The sequence below is a fragment of the Hydractinia symbiolongicarpus genome, chromosome 9 (genome assembly GCF_029227915.1).
Source record: "Hydractinia symbiolongicarpus strain clone_291-10 chromosome 9, HSymV2.1, whole genome shotgun sequence".
In the NCBI taxonomy this organism is placed as follows: domain Eukaryota; kingdom Metazoa; phylum Cnidaria; class Hydrozoa; order Anthoathecata; family Hydractiniidae; genus Hydractinia; species Hydractinia symbiolongicarpus.
In genome coordinates, this window is record NC_079883.1 from 8,023,042 (window position 1) to 8,041,248 (window position 18,207).

The 18,207-nt window shown below is 40.4% G+C and overlaps 1 protein-coding gene and 9 non-coding genes across 10 annotated transcripts in view; 7 read left to right on the forward strand and 3 right to left on the reverse strand.

Annotated features, from left to right (window-relative positions):
• LOC130657762 (histone H2A-beta, sperm) overlaps positions 1-18,207 on the forward strand; it is a 198,997-nt gene that overhangs the window by 154,494 nt on the left and 26,296 nt on the right. The gene's annotated exons all lie outside the window — the stretch shown is intronic.
• Positions 1,111-1,302, forward strand: LOC130660678 (U2 spliceosomal RNA). Its single transcript, XR_008987875.1, has one exon. It is a non-coding gene; the product is annotated as a U2 spliceosomal RNA (small nuclear RNA).
• Positions 1,488-1,652, forward strand: LOC130659624 (U1 spliceosomal RNA). The gene has a single exon (XR_008986828.1). It is a non-coding gene; the product is annotated as a U1 spliceosomal RNA (small nuclear RNA).
• Positions 2,003-2,121, reverse strand: LOC130659683 (5S ribosomal RNA). The gene has a single exon (XR_008986888.1). It is a non-coding gene; the product is annotated as a 5S ribosomal RNA (ribosomal RNA).
• Positions 6,987-7,178, forward strand: LOC130660679 (U2 spliceosomal RNA). Its single transcript, XR_008987876.1, has one exon. It is a non-coding gene; the product is annotated as a U2 spliceosomal RNA (small nuclear RNA).
• Positions 7,364-7,528, forward strand: LOC130659625 (U1 spliceosomal RNA). The gene has a single exon (XR_008986829.1). It is a non-coding gene; the product is annotated as a U1 spliceosomal RNA (small nuclear RNA).
• LOC130659695 (5S ribosomal RNA) lies at positions 7,879-7,997 on the reverse strand. The gene has a single exon (XR_008986900.1). It is a non-coding gene; the product is annotated as a 5S ribosomal RNA (ribosomal RNA).
• LOC130660681 (U2 spliceosomal RNA) lies at positions 12,863-13,054 on the forward strand. Its single transcript, XR_008987879.1, has one exon. It is a non-coding gene; the product is annotated as a U2 spliceosomal RNA (small nuclear RNA).
• On the forward strand, positions 13,240-13,404 carry LOC130659626 (U1 spliceosomal RNA). Its single transcript, XR_008986830.1, has one exon. It is a non-coding gene; the product is annotated as a U1 spliceosomal RNA (small nuclear RNA).
• Positions 13,755-13,873, reverse strand: LOC130659708 (5S ribosomal RNA). The gene has a single exon (XR_008986913.1). It is a non-coding gene; the product is annotated as a 5S ribosomal RNA (ribosomal RNA).

The following is an 18,207-nucleotide window of genomic DNA, read 5'->3' on the forward strand; positions in this document are numbered from 1 at the left end:
GAGATGAACCACCGCGTTCCTTTAGGGTAGCGATAGCAGCCTTGATCATGTCCACATATTTAGGGTGATCAGCTGTCTTCTTTGCAGCAGGTTTCTTCTTGGGTGCGATTTTCTTTGGAGAAGCTGCTTCACTCATTTTTAATGTTTTCTTACAACAATCCAACGATAAACGATGCTTGTTATCACAGTAGAAGTATACTAAACATTACCGTGTAAATGAGATATAATTTAAGACGGTGCGAAGTATGCGGACGTAAAAGTACCACTCCCGGGAATTGATTTGGCGCGAAAACAGAAATGTGTGTTTCTGTACATCGTATAATGTCCGTTTTGGGAGCCGCGACTATGCGAAAGCATGTTAATTTTTATTTGTAGCACGACGCAATAGTCTGAAAGAGAAGCTGCTGGAGTTTGAGGTCTTCAGCATTACATCTACTCTGTTAATTTGGGCTTCTTCCGCGCCCGTGTTAGGATTTTCATAAAGCGTTCTTTGGTTTGCGTTGCGTATGTCGGCCTACATCATCGACACGGCCTGTTTCCGGCTATTAGGAGCAATTCATATATTGGGCACTGCGTTTCGACTTTTTTATTAGACCACAGTAAAAAAATTCACTCACAGAAGTCCCTTTCTTTCATGGCTACAAACACGAAGAATTCTGTCGTAAGTAAAACGAATGCGCAAGCCAAAATAACGATGGGGCGAAGTCATAAGCATCGCCCTGTGGCCCAATGGATAAGGCATCTGACTACGAATCAGGGGATTCCAGGTTCGACTCCTGGCAGGGTCGCACTGTCGCATTTCGGCTGCATGGTCTACTGTGTAACGCGCGCGCACGTTCTGGCGTAATGCGTTGATAAACGGAATGTACGCAGTCATATTGGAAAGTAATATCACGCACTTAGTATCGTCGCCTTTGTTAGCATTCATGTAAGTTACCATCCACTCGCTACAGTCGCTCTCCATCCTACGGCTAAATCAACAGCCGTGATTTTTACTATGTCGCCGTCCATCCGTACGCGGTGACAGTTGTAAGCTTTACAGTAACGTGACATGCTCCACAAGCAGTTACGGTGTGTGGACGATGCCTATCATGGCAACGCTTGTTCTTTATCGCTTCTCGGCCTAATGGCTAAGATCAAGTGTAGTATCTGTTCTTATCAGTTTAATATCTGGTAGGCCATTCTCTGAATGGTCAGTATATTAATCTGATTTTTGGCCTTGGGTCATGGAGGTGGATTCATTCACGCCGTGACCACGGGTTGCCTTGGTGTTGCACTATTACCGATGGCGGCCCACATAAGCAATAAAAGAATAATAGCAGTCCTCTTTCCGACGGCACTCTGCATAGTCTACGGCGGGAACAAAACGCGTACACTGGGGGAGAATACAGCCTATGCCCCGCGACACGGCAGTTTATAACACACTCAAGCCACAAGCATTAACAAACTTTGAAGGGTACCCTCATGCTACGGTGCAGTTCCAACTCATACTTACCTGACGGGGAAGTAAAGACTGATCAATGAGGGTTTTCTTCCAGAGTGAGGCTCTTGCATTGCACTACGCTTGGGCTGACCTCTGCGATTACTGCAAACGTCAGTAACTCGACCGTACAATTTCTGGTAGTGGGGGCCTGCGTCCGCGCTCGCCCCCTCCTTAAGTCAAAATGAATGAGCTTAGAAAAGTTGCGCGGCCAAATGTCGGTGGTGACTTAAACGCTAAGGTAAAACCTCGCTTGGCTGTTACGAAACGTGATTGCGATATAAGTCCTCGGAAGGCGGCGGAATTTTATTTTATTTGCCATTCCGTCAGGGTTATTGGATGATCGGCAATAGATCGAGTTTGTATGCATTTGAAAGCTCTTTTTTCTCGTACTATCACCTGAAAATGTCGTAGGAAAATGTCATAGGAAACACTTTCAACAACCGCCACGTTCCTTAATTGTTATAACAAGAAATATATCACAGCACCATTGAAATGAAAAGGCAACAAATGAAAATGAAAAGCCTACGACACCGGGAGTTCCCAGGCGGTCCCCCATCCAAGTACTATCCCGGCCCGACGATGCTTAACTTCCGTGATCAGACGAGAACGGGTGTGTTCATCGTGGTATGGCCGTAGACATTAGTAGGGGCAAATACGTGCAATTTATTTTGACGTTGTGATCAAATTTTTTTATTTAATTTCTTTGAGTTACTTAGGACAAGGCGTATGCATGGATTATCTATTAGACTTTAAGGTTATAGTTTTGTGAAAAAAACAATGTTTTTTTAAAGATGTGTGGCTATAAAAATAGCCGTTGTTTTCTGAGTGTAGCGGTTTACTTCTTCTGTCCTTTGTCGTTCTTCTTTGGGAGTAAGACAGCTTGAATGTTTGGCAAAACACCACCAGCTGCAATGGTTACACCGCTCAAAAGTTTGTTTAATTCTTCATCATTACGAACAGCCAATTGTAAATGTCTTGGAATAATCCTAGCTTTTTTGTTGTCTCTTGCTGCGTTACCAGCCAACTCCAATATCTCAGCAGATAAATATTCCAAGACGGCTGCTAAGTAAACTGGTGCTCCAGATCCAATTCGGTTAGCATAGTGCCCTCTACGAAGGAATCTATGCACTCTACCGACTGGAAATTGAAGTCCAGCTCTTGAGGATCTTGTCTTGGCTTTAGCCTTAGCTTTTCCACCTTTTCCACGTCCAGACATAACTGCGATTTGATTTGTAAGTTAATACAAAAACGTACGAATATTTAACGTAAGTGTTAACGAAATAAACTTTACTCGTTTTTTCATCATAAAAATAGGATCGAAATCATGTTTTTTTAACCAATCATAATTAAGTATTAAACAAAAGATTTTTTTTTTAACCAATTAAATTGCGTATCGGCGTTTTCGGATCGAATTCGATCCGATTTTTTTACTTATAAACAAAAAGTTTTGACTTGCAGTTTAATGCTTATTTACAAGTTAAGTAGCAAAAATTTTTAACCATGTCTGACGCAGCAGCTAAAGGAGGAAAACAGGCACCTAAAGTAGCCAAGAAAGGTGAAAAAAGAGCCGGCAAAAAAGGAGGAAAGATTGGTGGAACTGGTGAAAAGAAACGCAAGAGAAAGAGAAAGGAAAGTTATGCTATTTACATCTACAATGTTTTGAAACAAGTTCACCCAGATGTCGGAGTTTCAAGCAAAGCTATGAGCATCATGAACTCATTTGTCAACGACATCTTTGAGCGCATTGCTTCCGAAGCTTCGCGTTTGGCTCTTCAAAACAAAAAGTCGACCATCTCTTCTCGTGAAATTCAAACCGCAGTACGTCTTCTCTTGCCTGGAGAACTTGCAAAACACGCAGTCAGTGAAGGAACAAAAGCCGTCACAAAATACACAAGCAGCAAGTAAACCAACGTCTACCAAACACAAACGGTCTTTTTTAAGACCACACATCTTTAAAAAAACATTTACTTGGCGTCACTACAAGTTAACCGAAGTTAATAAAACTTCTAAATAATGTGCTTAAGAACACTAGCCTACATTTAAAATACTTCCCCATGTGTGTGTGTGGATTAGCTTCACTTTTCATACGTATTATTAGCTGTACTTGCAGAAAAGACAAGTACATTGATCCATGTTATTGCTTACATTTAACTTAACCCAGCTTTTCACGGAAACACTCCCAGGCAAATTAACCCTACAAAGTATTTCTAAATTTTTTTTGTGTCATATATGACATAGTATCGTATAGCAATAAATGTAACTGTGACAAGACTTTACACATTGTGTAATTTGGAAGCGTGCACAAAGTAATGTTTTAAAAGATTTGTGGCTATAAAAATAGCCGTTTTTGTTGAGCAATGACAACGCTTAACCTCCGAATCCGTAAAGAGTTCTTCCTTGACGTTTTAAGGCATAAACAACATCCATAGCGGTAACGGTCTTGCGTTTAGCGTGCTCTGTGTAGGTTACAGCATCACGAATAACATTCTCTAAGAAAACCTTCAGTACACCTCTGGTTTCCTCATAGATAAGGCCAGAGATACGTTTGACACCACCTCGTCGAGCAAGACGTCGAATAGCAGGTTTTGTGATTCCCTGAATGTTATCACGAAGAATTTTTCGGTGACGTTTAGCACCTCCTTTTCCCAATCCTTTACCTCCTTTTCCGCGTCCAGACATATTGATATAGTTGCGTACAGAACGAGTACAAAAACAACGTTTGAGTTAACAGAATTCAGACAGCTTTAAAAAGAGGCCATAAAATTACCTACTGCTCGTGGAAACACCCTAATTAACCAATAGAGTTGCGTCATTACAAAATGTTCCGAACATTTTGTACATTTTTTTAAGTAAAACTGTAGTTTTTTTAAAAATTCGTGGTCTTAATGTTTCAGTAAGGCAATAAATTTGGCATCGTTGGAATTCGCCAAACCTTCTGCTACTTACTAAAAAAAAAAAAAGTCAAAAGCTTTTGTGTATCAGAAGATACAGCCATTTTCCCGTAGCCAAAAAACACAGATTTTATAAAAATGTTAAAGTAATGAGCGTAATGTCATTATGCAGCCAATCAGAAATTACTTTCTTAGCACCAATCAAATGGTTTGTTTTGAACCTTAGCTGTCAATCAATATGAGAAATAAAACTTTGGCGCGATAGTGCATTTTAGACCGTCTTGTGTATCCGTACTACATCGACTTCTTAAAATATGGCTCGTACAAAGCAAACTGCACGTAAATCTACTGGAGGAAAGGCTCCACGAAAACAACTCGCCACTAAAGCTGCGAGGAAAAGCGCACCAGCTACTGGAGGAGTGAAAAAACCACATCGTTACAGACCTGGTACAGTTGCTCTCAGAGAAATCAGAAGATACCAGAAGTCAACCGAGCTCTTGATCCGCAAGTTGCCTTTCCAGCGTCTTGTGCGAGAAATTGCTCAGGACTTCAAAACAGATCTGCGATTCCAGAGCACAGCCGTTATGGCTCTGCAAGAGGCTTCTGAAGCGTACCTTGTTGGCTTGTTCGAGGATACTAACTTGTGTGCCATTCACGCAAAACGAGTTACAATCATGCCTAAAGACATCCAGTTGGCAAGAAGAATTCGTGGGGAACGTGCCTAAGCATCTTACCAAACAAAAAACGGCTATTTTTATAGCCACACATCCATAAAAAATATTACGGCTAGCTTTTTATATCAAACTTTGTTCTGCTTTCTGTTTAAATTTTATGCTACATAAAAATTTTATGCTACATAAAGTTTGACAATGTTAAAAATATGAAGGGCAAGAAAAGTAAAAGCAAGAAAATAAGAAATTTAAAAACGAAAATACTTAAACTTAGGGAATCTAATCTTAAAATTACTCTTTTTTAACTGTTTAAGTGACTTAAACAAGTTTAACTTTGTACCAAGATAATGTTTTTTTGTAAATGTGTGGCTATAAAAATAGCCGTTTGTTAATGTAATAGCCAGATACACACAAATTATTTTTTTGCGGTCTTCTTTGCTGCCTTTTTGGGAGTCTTTTTGACCTTCTTTGCTGCAGGTTTTTTAGCAACAGGCTTCTTTGTGGGTTTCTTAGCTGCTGGTTTCTTAGCCGAGGCTTTCTTTGTGGCAGGCTTCTTTGCTGCTTTCTTTGGCGTGCTCTTCTTTGCTGGCTTCTTTTTTGGTGTACTTTTCTTTGCAGTAGGCTTCTTTGCCGTTGGCTTTTTTGCTGCGGCCTTTTTCTTAGGTTTTTCTTTTTTTACCTGACCTAGCTTGAATGATCCAGAAGCACCAGTGCCTTTAGTTTGAATCAAATCGCCTGATGTTACTCCTCGTTTAAGAGCCATTTTCAGATGATGATCTGAGTTTTCAGCAACTTTGTAATTTGCATGAATATATTTTGTAATAGCTTGGCGAGATGAACCACCGCGTTCCTTTAGGGTAGCGATAGCAGCCTTGATCATGTCCACATATTTAGGGTGATCAGCTGTCTTCTTTGCAGCAGGTTTCTTCTTGGGTGCGATTTTCTTTGGAGAAGCTGCTTCACTCATTTTTAATGTTTTCTTACAACAATCCAACGATAAACGATGCTTGTTATCACAGTAGAAGTATACTAAACATTACCGTGTAAATGAGATATAATTTAAGACGGTGCGAAGTATGCGGACGTAAAAGTACCACTCCCGGGAATTGATTTGGCGCGAAAACAGAAATGTGTGTTTCTGTACATCGTATAATGTCCGTTTTGGGAGCCGCGACTATGCGAAAGCATGTTAATTTTTATTTGTAGCACGACGCAATAGTCTGAAAGAGAAGCTGCTGGAGTTTGAGGTCTTCAGCATTACATCTACTCTGTTAATTTGGGCTTCTTCCGCGCCCGTGTTAGGATTTTCATAAAGCGTTCTTTGGTTTGCGTTGCGTATGTCGGCCTACATCATCGACACGGCCTGTTTCCGGCTATTAGGAGCAATTCATATATTGGGCACTGCGTTTCGACTTTTTTATTAGACCACAGTAAAAAAATTCACTCACAGAAGTCCCTTTCTTTCATGGCTACAAACACGAAGAATTCTGTCGTAAGTAAAACGAATGCGCAAGCCAAAATAACGATGGGGCGAAGTCATAAGCATCGCCCTGTGGCCCAATGGATAAGGCATCTGACTACGAATCAGGGGATTCCAGGTTCGACTCCTGGCAGGGTCGCACTGTCGCATTTCGGCTGCATGGTCTACTGTGTAACGCGCGCGCACGTTCTGGCGTAATGCGTTGATAAACGGAATGTACGCAGTCATATTGGAAAGTAATATCACGCACTTAGTATCGTCGCCTTTGTTAGCATTCATGTAAGTTACCATCCACTCGCTACAGTCGCTCTCCATCCTACGGCTAAATCAACAGCCGTGATTTTTACTATGTCGCCGTCCATCCGTACGCGGTGACAGTTGTAAGCTTTACAGTAACGTGACATGCTCCACAAGCAGTTACGGTGTGTGGACGATGCCTATCATGGCAACGCTTGTTCTTTATCGCTTCTCGGCCTAATGGCTAAGATCAAGTGTAGTATCTGTTCTTATCAGTTTAATATCTGGTAGGCCATTCTCTGAATGGTCAGTATATTAATCTGATTTTTGGCCTTGGGTCATGGAGGTGGATTCATTCACGCCGTGACCACGGGTTGCCTTGGTGTTGCACTATTACCGATGGCGGCCCACATAAGCAATAAAAGAATAATAGCAGTCCTCTTTCCGACGGCACTCTGCATAGTCTACGGCGGGAACAAAACGCGTACACTGGGGGAGAATACAGCCTATGCCCCGCGACACGGCAGTTTATAACACACTCAAGCCACAAGCATTAACAAACTTTGAAGGGTACCCTCATGCTACGGTGCAGTTCCAACTCATACTTACCTGACGGGGAAGTAAAGACTGATCAATGAGGGTTTTCTTCCAGAGTGAGGCTCTTGCATTGCACTACGCTTGGGCTGACCTCTGCGATTACTGCAAACGTCAGTAACTCGACCGTACAATTTCTGGTAGTGGGGGCCTGCGTCCGCGCTCGCCCCCTCCTTAAGTCAAAATGAATGAGCTTAGAAAAGTTGCGCGGCCAAATGTCGGTGGTGACTTAAACGCTAAGGTAAAACCTCGCTTGGCTGTTACGAAACGTGATTGCGATATAAGTCCTCGGAAGGCGGCGGAATTTTATTTTATTTGCCATTCCGTCAGGGTTATTGGATGATCGGCAATAGATCGAGTTTGTATGCATTTGAAAGCTCTTTTTTCTCGTACTATCACCTGAAAATGTCGTAGGAAAATGTCATAGGAAACACTTTCAACAACCGCCACGTTCCTTAATTGTTATAACAAGAAATATATCACAGCACCATTGAAATGAAAAGGCAACAAATGAAAATGAAAAGCCTACGACACCGGGAGTTCCCAGGCGGTCCCCCATCCAAGTACTATCCCGGCCCGACGATGCTTAACTTCCGTGATCAGACGAGAACGGGTGTGTTCATCGTGGTATGGCCGTAGACATTAGTAGGGGCAAATACGTGCAATTTATTTTGACGTTGTGATCAAATTTTTTTATTTAATTTCTTTGAGTTACTTAGGACAAGGCGTATGCATGGATTATCTATTAGACTTTAAGGTTATAGTTTTGTGAAAAAAACAATGTTTTTTTAAAGATGTGTGGCTATAAAAATAGCCGTTGTTTTCTGAGTGTAGCGGTTTACTTCTTCTGTCCTTTGTCGTTCTTCTTTGGGAGTAAGACAGCTTGAATGTTTGGCAAAACACCACCAGCTGCAATGGTTACACCGCTCAAAAGTTTGTTTAATTCTTCATCATTACGAACAGCCAATTGTAAATGTCTTGGAATAATCCTAGCTTTTTTGTTGTCTCTTGCTGCGTTACCAGCCAACTCCAATATCTCAGCAGATAAATATTCCAAGACGGCTGCTAAGTAAACTGGTGCTCCAGATCCAATTCGGTTAGCATAGTGCCCTCTACGAAGGAATCTATGCACTCTACCGACTGGAAATTGAAGTCCAGCTCTTGAGGATCTTGTCTTGGCTTTAGCCTTAGCTTTTCCACCTTTTCCACGTCCAGACATAACTGCGATTTGATTTGTAAGTTAATACAAAAACGTACGAATATTTAACGTAAGTGTTAACGAAATAAACTTTACTCGTTTTTTCATCATAAAAATAGGATCGAAATCATGTTTTTTTAACCAATCATAATTAAGTATTAAACAAAAGATTTTTTTTTTAACCAATTAAATTGCGTATCGGCGTTTTCGGATCGAATTCGATCCGATTTTTTTACTTATAAACAAAAAGTTTTGACTTGCAGTTTAATGCTTATTTACAAGTTAAGTAGCAAAAATTTTTAACCATGTCTGACGCAGCAGCTAAAGGAGGAAAACAGGCACCTAAAGTAGCCAAGAAAGGTGAAAAAAGAGCCGGCAAAAAAGGAGGAAAGATTGGTGGAACTGGTGAAAAGAAACGCAAGAGAAAGAGAAAGGAAAGTTATGCTATTTACATCTACAATGTTTTGAAACAAGTTCACCCAGATGTCGGAGTTTCAAGCAAAGCTATGAGCATCATGAACTCATTTGTCAACGACATCTTTGAGCGCATTGCTTCCGAAGCTTCGCGTTTGGCTCTTCAAAACAAAAAGTCGACCATCTCTTCTCGTGAAATTCAAACCGCAGTACGTCTTCTCTTGCCTGGAGAACTTGCAAAACACGCAGTCAGTGAAGGAACAAAAGCCGTCACAAAATACACAAGCAGCAAGTAAACCAACGTCTACCAAACACAAACGGTCTTTTTTAAGACCACACATCTTTAAAAAAACATTTACTTGGCGTCACTACAAGTTAACCGAAGTTAATAAAACTTCTAAATAATGTGCTTAAGAACACTAGCCTACATTTAAAATACTTCCCCATGTGTGTGTGTGGATTAGCTTCACTTTTCATACGTATTATTAGCTGTACTTGCAGAAAAGACAAGTACATTGATCCATGTTATTGCTTACATTTAACTTAACCCAGCTTTTCACGGAAACACTCCCAGGCAAATTAACCCTACAAAGTATTTCTAAATTTTTTTTGTGTCATATATGACATAGTATCGTATAGCAATAAATGTAACTGTGACAAGACTTTACACATTGTGTAATTTGGAAGCGTGCACAAAGTAATGTTTTAAAAGATTTGTGGCTATAAAAATAGCCGTTTTTGTTGAGCAATGACAACGCTTAACCTCCGAATCCGTAAAGAGTTCTTCCTTGACGTTTTAAGGCATAAACAACATCCATAGCGGTAACGGTCTTGCGTTTAGCGTGCTCTGTGTAGGTTACAGCATCACGAATAACATTCTCTAAGAAAACCTTCAGTACACCTCTGGTTTCCTCATAGATAAGGCCAGAGATACGTTTGACACCACCTCGTCGAGCAAGACGTCGAATAGCAGGTTTTGTGATTCCCTGAATGTTATCACGAAGAATTTTTCGGTGACGTTTAGCACCTCCTTTTCCCAATCCTTTACCTCCTTTTCCGCGTCCAGACATATTGATATAGTTGCGTACAGAACGAGTACAAAAACAACGTTTGAGTTAACAGAATTCAGACAGCTTTAAAAAGAGGCCATAAAATTACCTACTGCTCGTGGAAACACCCTAATTAACCAATAGAGTTGCGTCATTACAAAATGTTCCGAACATTTTGTACATTTTTTTAAGTAAAACTGTAGTTTTTTTAAAAATTCGTGGTCTTAATGTTTCAGTAAGGCAATAAATTTGGCATCGTTGGAATTCGCCAAACCTTCTGCTACTTACTAAAAAAAAAAAAAGTCAAAAGCTTTTGTGTATCAGAAGATACAGCCGTTTTCCCGTAGCCAAAAAACACAGATTTTATAAAAATGTTAAAGTAATGAGCGTAATGTCATTATGCAGCCAATCAGAAATTACTTTCTTAGCACCAATCAAATGGTTTGTTTTGAACCTTAGCTGTCAATCAATATGAGAAATAAAACTTTGGCGCGATAGTGCATTTTAGACCGTCTTGTGTATCCGTACTACATCGACTTCTTAAAATATGGCTCGTACAAAGCAAACTGCACGTAAATCTACTGGAGGAAAGGCTCCACGAAAACAACTCGCCACTAAAGCTGCGAGGAAAAGCGCACCAGCTACTGGAGGAGTGAAAAAACCACATCGTTACAGACCTGGTACAGTTGCTCTCAGAGAAATCAGAAGATACCAGAAGTCAACCGAGCTCTTGATCCGCAAGTTGCCTTTCCAGCGTCTTGTGCGAGAAATTGCTCAGGACTTCAAAACAGATCTGCGATTCCAGAGCACAGCCGTTATGGCTCTGCAAGAGGCTTCTGAAGCGTACCTTGTTGGCTTGTTCGAGGATACTAACTTGTGTGCCATTCACGCAAAACGAGTTACAATCATGCCTAAAGACATCCAGTTGGCAAGAAGAATTCGTGGGGAACGTGCCTAAGCATCTTACCAAACAAAAAACGGCTATTTTTATAGCCACACATCCATAAAAAATATTACGGCTAGCTTTTTATATCAAACTTTGTTCTGCTTTCTGTTTAAATTTTATGCTACATAAAAATTTTATGCTACATAAAGTTTGACAATGTTAAAAATATGAAGGGCAAGAAAAGTAAAAGCAAGAAAATAAGAAATTTAAAAACGAAAATACTTAAACTTAGGGAATCTAATCTTAAAATTACTCTTTTTTAACTGTTTAAGTGACTTAAACAAGTTTAACTTTGTACCAAGATAATGTTTTTTTGTAAATGTGTGGCTATAAAAATAGCCGTTTGTTAATGTAATAGCCAGATACACACAAATTATTTTTTTGCGGTCTTCTTTGCTGCCTTTTTGGGAGTCTTTTTGACCTTCTTTGCTGCAGGTTTTTTAGCAACAGGCTTCTTTGTGGGTTTCTTAGCTGCTGGTTTCTTAGCCGAGGCTTTCTTTGTGGCAGGCTTCTTTGCTGCTTTCTTTGGCGTGCTCTTCTTTGCTGGCTTCTTTTTTGGTGTACTTTTCTTTGCAGTAGGCTTCTTTGCCGTTGGCTTTTTTGCTGCGGCCTTTTTCTTAGGTTTTTCTTTTTTTACCTGACCTAGCTTGAATGATCCAGAAGCACCAGTGCCTTTAGTTTGAATCAAATCGCCTGATGTTACTCCTCGTTTAAGAGCCATTTTCAGATGATGATCTGAGTTTTCAGCAACTTTGTAATTTGCATGAATATATTTTGTAATAGCTTGGCGAGATGAACCACCGCGTTCCTTTAGGGTAGCGATAGCAGCCTTGATCATGTCCACATATTTAGGGTGATCAGCTGTCTTCTTTGCAGCAGGTTTCTTCTTGGGTGCGATTTTCTTTGGAGAAGCTGCTTCACTCATTTTTAATGTTTTCTTACAACAATCCAACGATAAACGATGCTTGTTATCACAGTAGAAGTATACTAAACATTACCGTGTAAATGAGATATAATTTAAGACGGTGCGAAGTATGCGGACGTAAAAGTACCACTCCCGGGAATTGATTTGGCGCGAAAACAGAAATGTGTGTTTCTGTACATCGTATAATGTCCGTTTTGGGAGCCGCGACTATGCGAAAGCATGTTAATTTTTATTTGTAGCACGACGCAATAGTCTGAAAGAGAAGCTGCTGGAGTTTGAGGTCTTCAGCATTACATCTACTCTGTTAATTTGGGCTTCTTCCGCGCCCGTGTTAGGATTTTCATAAAGCGTTCTTTGGTTTGCGTTGCGTATGTCGGCCTACATCATCGACACGGCCTGTTTCCGGCTATTAGGAGCAATTCATATATTGGGCACTGCGTTTCGACTTTTTTATTAGACCACAGTAAAAAAATTCACTCACAGAAGTCCCTTTCTTTCATGGCTACAAACACGAAGAATTCTGTCGTAAGTAAAACGAATGCGCAAGCCAAAATAACGATGGGGCGAAGTCATAAGCATCGCCCTGTGGCCCAATGGATAAGGCATCTGACTACGAATCAGGGGATTCCAGGTTCGACTCCTGGCAGGGTCGCACTGTCGCATTTCGGCTGCATGGTCTACTGTGTAACGCGCGCGCACGTTCTGGCGTAATGCGTTGATAAACGGAATGTACGCAGTCATATTGGAAAGTAATATCACGCACTTAGTATCGTCGCCTTTGTTAGCATTCATGTAAGTTACCATCCACTCGCTACAGTCGCTCTCCATCCTACGGCTAAATCAACAGCCGTGATTTTTACTATGTCGCCGTCCATCCGTACGCGGTGACAGTTGTAAGCTTTACAGTAACGTGACATGCTCCACAAGCAGTTACGGTGTGTGGACGATGCCTATCATGGCAACGCTTGTTCTTTATCGCTTCTCGGCCTAATGGCTAAGATCAAGTGTAGTATCTGTTCTTATCAGTTTAATATCTGGTAGGCCATTCTCTGAATGGTCAGTATATTAATCTGATTTTTGGCCTTGGGTCATGGAGGTGGATTCATTCACGCCGTGACCACGGGTTGCCTTGGTGTTGCACTATTACCGATGGCGGCCCACATAAGCAATAAAAGAATAATAGCAGTCCTCTTTCCGACGGCACTCTGCATAGTCTACGGCGGGAACAAAACGCGTACACTGGGGGAGAATACAGCCTATGCCCCGCGACACGGCAGTTTATAACACACTCAAGCCACAAGCATTAACAAACTTTGAAGGGTACCCTCATGCTACGGTGCAGTTCCAACTCATACTTACCTGACGGGGAAGTAAAGACTGATCAATGAGGGTTTTCTTCCAGAGTGAGGCTCTTGCATTGCACTACGCTTGGGCTGACCTCTGCGATTACTGCAAACGTCAGTAACTCGACCGTACAATTTCTGGTAGTGGGGGCCTGCGTCCGCGCTCGCCCCCTCCTTAAGTCAAAATGAATGAGCTTAGAAAAGTTGCGCGGCCAAATGTCGGTGGTGACTTAAACGCTAAGGTAAAACCTCGCTTGGCTGTTACGAAACGTGATTGCGATATAAGTCCTCGGAAGGCGGCGGAATTTTATTTTATTTGCCATTCCGTCAGGGTTATTGGATGATCGGCAATAGATCGAGTTTGTATGCATTTGAAAGCTCTTTTTTCTCGTACTATCACCTGAAAATGTCGTAGGAAAATGTCATAGGAAACACTTTCAACAACCGCCACGTTCCTTAATTGTTATAACAAGAAATATATCACAGCACCATTGAAATGAAAAGGCAACAAATGAAAATGAAAAGCCTACGACACCGGGAGTTCCCAGGCGGTCCCCCATCCAAGTACTATCCCGGCCCGACGATGCTTAACTTCCGTGATCAGACGAGAACGGGTGTGTTCATCGTGGTATGGCCGTAGACATTAGTAGGGGCAAATACGTGCAATTTATTTTGACGTTGTGATCAAATTTTTTTATTTAATTTCTTTGAGTTACTTAGGACAAGGCGTATGCATGGATTATCTATTAGACTTTAAGGTTATAGTTTTGTGAAAAAAACAATGTTTTTTTAAAGATGTGTGGCTATAAAAATAGCCGTTGTTTTCTGAGTGTAGCGGTTTACTTCTTCTGTCCTTTGTCGTTCTTCTTTGGGAGTAAGACAGCTTGAATGTTTGGCAAAACACCACCAGCTGCAATGGTTACACCGCTCAAAAGTTTGTTTAATTCTTCATCATTACGAACAGCCAATTGTAAATGTCTTGGAATAATCCTAGCTTTTTTGTTGTCTCTTGCTGCGTTACCAGCCAACTCCAATATCTCAGCAGATAAATATTCCAAGACGGCTGCTAAGTAAACTGGTGCTCCAGATCCAATTCGGTTAGCATAGTGCCCTCTACGAAGGAATCTATGCACTCTACCGACTGGAAATTGAAGTCCAGCTCTTGAGGATCTTGTCTTGGCTTTAGCCTTAGCTTTTCCACCTTTTCCACGTCCAGACATAACTGCGATTTGATTTGTAAGTTAATACAAAAACGTACGAATATTTAACGTAAGTGTTAACGAAATAAACTTTACTCGTTTTTTCATCATAAAAATAGGATCGAAATCATGTTTTTTTAACCAATCATAATTAAGTATTAAACAAAAGATTTTTTTTTTAACCAATTAAATTGCGTATCGGCGTTTTCGGATCGAATTCGATCCGATTTTTTTACTTATAAACAAAAAGTTTTGACTTGCAGTTTAATGCTTATTTACAAGTTAAGTAGCAAAAATTTTTAACCATGTCTGACGCAGCAGCTAAAGGAGGAAAACAGGCACCTAAAGTAGCCAAGAAAGGTGAAAAAAGAGCCGGCAAAAAAGGAGGAAAGATTGGTGGAACTGGTGAAAAGAAACGCAAGAGAAAGAGAAAGGAAAGTTATGCTATTTACATCTACAATGTTTTGAAACAAGTTCACCCAGATGTCGGAGTTTCAAGCAAAGCTATGAGCATCATGAACTCATTTGTCAACGACATCTTTGAGCGCATTGCTTCCGAAGCTTCGCGTTTGGCTCTTCAAAACAAAAAGTCGACCATCTCTTCTCGTGAAATTCAAACCGCAGTACGTCTTCTCTTGCCTGGAGAACTTGCAAAACACGCAGTCAGTGAAGGAACAAAAGCCGTCACAAAATACACAAGCAGCAAGTAAACCAACGTCTACCAAACACAAACGGTCTTTTTTAAGACCACACATCTTTAAAAAAACATTTACTTGGCGTCACTACAAGTTAACCGAAGTTAATAAAACTTCTAAATAATGTGCTTAAGAACACTAGCCTACATTTAAAATACTTCCCCATGTGTGTGTGTGGATTAGCTTCACTTTTCATACGTATTATTAGCTGTACTTGCAGAAAAGACAAGTACATTGATCCATGTTATTGCTTACATTTAACTTAACCCAGCTTTTCACGGAAACACTCCCAGGCAAATTAACCCTACAAAGTATTTCTAAATTTTTTTTGTGTCATATATGACATAGTATCGTATAGCAATAAATGTAACTGTGACAAGACTTTACACATTGTGTAATTTGGAAGCGTGCACAAAGTAATGTTTTAAAAGATTTGTGGCTATAAAAATAGCCGTTTTTGTTGAGCAATGACAACGCTTAACCTCCGAATCCGTAAAGAGTTCTTCCTTGACGTTTTAAGGCATAAACAACATCCATAGCGGTAACGGTCTTGCGTTTAGCGTGCTCTGTGTAGGTTACAGCATCACGAATAACATTCTCTAAGAAAACCTTCAGTACACCTCTGGTTTCCTCATAGATAAGGCCAGAGATACGTTTGACACCACCTCGTCGAGCAAGACGTCGAATAGCAGGTTTTGTGATTCCCTGAATGTTATCACGAAGAATTTTTCGGTGACGTTTAGCACCTCCTTTTCCCAATCCTTTACCTCCTTTTCCGCGTCCAGACATATTGATATAGTTGCGTACAGAACGAGTACAAAAACAACGTTTGAGTTAACAGAATTCAGACAGCTTTAAAAAGAGGCCATAAAATTACCTACTGCTCGTGGAAACACCCTAATTAACCAATAGAGTTGCGTCATTACAAAATGTTCCGAACATTTTGTACATTTTTTTAAGTAAAACTGTAGTTTTTTTAAAAATTCGTGGTCTTAATGTTTCAGTAAGGCAATAAATTTGGCATCGTTGGAATTCGCCAAACCTTCTGCTACTTACTAAAAAAAAAAAAAGTCAAAAGCTTTTGTGTATCAGAAGATACAGCCGTTTTCCCGTAGCCAAAAAACACAGATTTTATAAAAATGTTAAAGTAATGAGCGTAATGTCATTATGCAGCCAATCAGAAATTACTTTCTTAGCACCAATCAAATGGTTTGTTTTGAACCTTAGCTGTCAATCAATATGAGAAATAAAACTTTGGCGCGATAGTGCATTTTAGACCGTCTTGTGTATCCGTACTACATCGACTTCTTAAAATATGGCTCGTACAAAGCAAACTGCACGTAAATCTACTGGAGGAAAGGCTCCACGAAAACAACTCGCCACTAAAGCTGCGAGGAAAAGCGCACCAGCTACTGGAGGAGTGAAAAAACCACATCGTTACAGACCTGGTACAGTTGCTCTCAGAGAAATCAGAAGATACCAGAAGTCAACCGAGCTCTTGATCCGCAAGTTGCCTTTCCAGCGTCTTGTGCGAGAAATTGCTCAGGACTTCAAAACAGATCTGCGATTCCAGAGCACAGCCGTTATGGCTCTGCAAGAGGCTTCTGAAGCGTACCTTGTTGGCTTGTTCGAGGATACTAACTTGTGTGCCATTCACGCAAAACGAGTTACAATCATGCCTAAAGACATCCAGTTGGCAAGAAGAATTCGTGGGGAACGTGCCTAAGCATCTTACCAAACAAAAAACGGCTATTTTTATAGCCACACATCCATAAAAAATATTACGGCTAGCTTTTTATATCAAACTTTGTTCTGCTTTCTGTTTAAATTTTATGCTACATAAAAATTTTATGCTACATAAAGTTTGACAATGTTAAAAATATGAAGGGCAAGAAAAGTAAAAGCAAGAAAATAAGAAATTTAAAAACGAAAATACTTAAACTTAGGGAATCTAATCTTAAAATTACTCTTTTTTAACTGTTTAAGTGACTTAAACAAGTTTAACTTTGTACCAAGATAATGTTTTTTTGTAAATGTGTGGCTATAAAAATAGCCGTTTGTTAATGTAATAGCCAGATACACACAAATTATTTTTTTGCGGTCTTCTTTGCTGCCTTTTTGGGAGTCTTTTTGACCTTCTTTGCTGCAGGTTTTTTAGCAACAGGCTTCTTTGTGGGTTTCTTAGCTGCTGGTTTCTTAGCCGAGGCTTTCTTTGTGGCAGGCTTCTTTGCTGCTTTCTTTGGCGTGCTCTTCTTTGCTGGCTTCTTTTTTGGTGTACTTTTCTTTGCAGTAGGCTTCTTTGCCGTTGGCTTTTTTGCTGCGGCCTTTTTCTTAGGTTTTTCTTTTTTTACCTGACCTAGCTTGAATGATCCAGAAGCACCAGTGCCTTTAGTTTGAATCAAATCGCCTGATGTTACTCCTCGTTTAAGAGCCATTTTCAGATGATGATCTGAGTTTTCAGCAACTTTGTAATTTGCATGAATATATTTTGTAATAGCTTGGCGAGATGAACCACCGCGTTCCTTTAGGGTAGCGATAGCAGCCTTGATCATGTCCACATATTTAGGGTGATCAGCTGTCTTCTTTGCAGCAGGTTTCTTCTTGGGTGCGATTTTCTTTGGAGAAGCTGCTTCACTCATTTTTAATGTTTTCTTACAACAATCCAACGATAAACGATGCTTGTTATCACAGTAGAAGTATACTAAACATTACCGTGTAAATGAGATATAATTTAAGACGGTGCGAAGTATGCGGACGTAAAAGTACCACTCCCGGGAATTGATTTGGCGCGAAAACAGAAATGTGTGTTTCTGTACATCGTATAATGTCCGTTTTGGGAGCCGCGACTATGCGAAAGCATGTTAATTTTTATTTGTAGCACGACGCAATAGTCTGAAAGAGAAGCTGCTGGAGTTTGAGGTCTTCAGCATTACATCTACTCTGTTAATTTGGGCTTCTTCCGCGCCCGTGTTAGGATTTTCATAAAGCGTTCTTTGGTTTGCGTTGCGTATGTCGGCCTACATCATCGACACGGCCTGTTTCCGGCTATTAGGAGCAATTCATATATTGGGCACTGCGTTTC